Consider the following 2,362-nt stretch of genomic DNA (forward strand, 5'->3'; position numbering starts at 1 on the left):
GCTAGTGGGTTTGAACCGAGTGCCTGTGAACTGGCTACATAACTCCTTACTCCTAAGTCACCAGAGATCCCTAGTGTCTTTGAGAGTGAATGGTGTCCACTTCCTAAATAACATGCCTCTGGAAACTCTATGAACTTTGATAAATGTTGATTGTTGTAGAGAGGATTCAGGCCTTTTGTTCATAAGGTCGCTATGAGTCATGCTCAACTCAAAGGCAATCAACAACAACAACCACCCCACAACCATGGGAAGCTGTGAAAACCAAAAGTCTTGCAACTTCTGGTTGTACAGACCAGATTTGTACCTCCTGCAAGTGCTAGCCCTAGAGAATTGCTACTCTTTGTTTGACCAGTTCAGAAGTTCTCTGGAAAAGAATCTTCTCTATGGAAAAGACAGAGCTTTCCATTGTGAACTTACTGGCAATTCACTACTCCAGACAGTCCCTGTATCCACAGAATTTGTCAAACACAATTAGTGTCAGCTGTTTAGCACATATTTACATGAGTTTCTGAAACCAGTTGGGTCAAACAAGAATATGGCTGAAAACATAAACAGAAGACCTGCATGTGGCTTTAAAAGCTCTGATGTGTTCTTGGGACTCTGAAATGCCAGGATCCTGTTCCAGGCTGTGTAAATAAATGTTCAGAGAAAGATTTGGAATATCATCTGTATTTCATCTTTGTTTGATCTGGAGTCTCTTCTCAAATAGGAAATGAAGGTTAAAGCAGAGTTGTAAACTGTCTTCTGGAGCATTGATAACGTGTCTCAACACACGCAGATACACGTACAGACACACCCATAAAAGATGTAACAGACACACCCATAAAAGATGTAACTTACTGATCTAAAATGTTTAAGGAAATGTCTAATCAGTCATTAGGTCACTTCTCAACCATAAAAAATAAGAAGCAGTATTTTTAGTAGCCACAGACTTCAGGGAATTCATCCTTTAATTTCTTGTAGAAAATCACTAAAGAAACAAGAAAAACAACAACAAATGTAGGAACAATAAACCGTGGGATGTGGGAGGATTCTGATTTTCCGTTTCCAGAAATGATTTTTATGACCTACTGGTAGGTGCCAACCCTAAGGCAGGGAGTTTGAATCCACAAGCAGCTCCACAGGAGACAGATGGGCATTCTCCTCCTGTGCCTCTGAAAACCCACTAGAGGATCAGCTATGAGTTGGTTCTGACTCAACACACAACATAACAACAACAATTGTCTAAAATGTCTTGTTTTCAACACAAGAATTGGGAAATACTCAAACAAGAAGGAAGGTAGGAGGCAGGTGGAGAGGGAAGGAGGTGGGTCTTGCAGGGTTGGGGCCCAGAGTGGCAGGTCTACAGTGAAGATACGGGCCAGGAACTGAGAGCAAATTTTCCCCTTGGCATTTAACCTCATGGGCAAAAAAGAAGAGCACACTGGGTTTTTCCATTTGTGGATGTGGGTGCAGAATGCAGATGGGGAGAAATGTGATGTGAATGGGGTGACAATGACACTTCCCAAAACAAGGAAGAGGAAGAAATGGCCTTCAGAACCAACTTCATGAAGGTATTTATGGCACCCCACCCTACGTTGTGAGCTGAATGACTTCTATGAACCAGCTATTTCAGCCAGCTTCGAGTTACCTCCGAGGACTACCTGTGTCTTGTTTCACCTTGCTACCTCATCCAGAGAGCAGGCAGCCCATCTGATAACAAGTTCCTTAGCAGCCCATGTAGTTTTTCTTGGAGCACTCTGGTTGGCATTGCACCACCAGACCATTTCTGGGAGGCTTCTTAGTGAGAGAACCCTCAACTAGCAGTTCTGTCTTCCTGATCTCACCAATGACTGTCTAAATGCTGTCAGATCCCCAAAGAGAAGACGAAAGCCATTCTAATAATACCACTAGCAGTCAAAGTGTTTTCAAGGCATTCTTCATCATCAAAGTGGTTCTATTCTTTTATCAGTAATCCAAATTTGATAAAGCATGTGAAATATTATCAATAAACCAGCTTGATGAGTTACCAATTTACTGAGCAGTTATCATTACAGACCACTTAATTGTCACTGTGAACACCGGAAAACCGCCATGCTTAATTTACCATCAGGTTGCAATCAGTATACATGAAACAGGGCATGCAGTGGCATTTACTGTAGTTAATGTAAAAGTATGGAGATAGGACGCATCTGGCATATGCCCTTCCCAATTTTGAACCATGCAGTGTTCCCTTGCTCTGTTCTGACAACTGCCTCCTGGTCCAAGTATAGGCTTCACATTAAAATGATCAAGTGTTCTGGGATTCCCATTCTTCTCAGAGTCAGCCATAGTTTGTTATGATCCACACAGTCAAACGCCTTTGCATAGTCAATGAAACACA

This window comes from Elephantulus edwardii, unplaced genomic scaffold (assembly GCF_000299155.1).
Source record: "Elephantulus edwardii isolate Elephantulus edwardi_28Jun2011 unplaced genomic scaffold, EleEdw1.0 scaffold00016, whole genome shotgun sequence".
NCBI classification, from domain to species: Eukaryota; Metazoa; Chordata; class Mammalia; order Macroscelidea; family Macroscelididae; genus Elephantulus; species Elephantulus edwardii.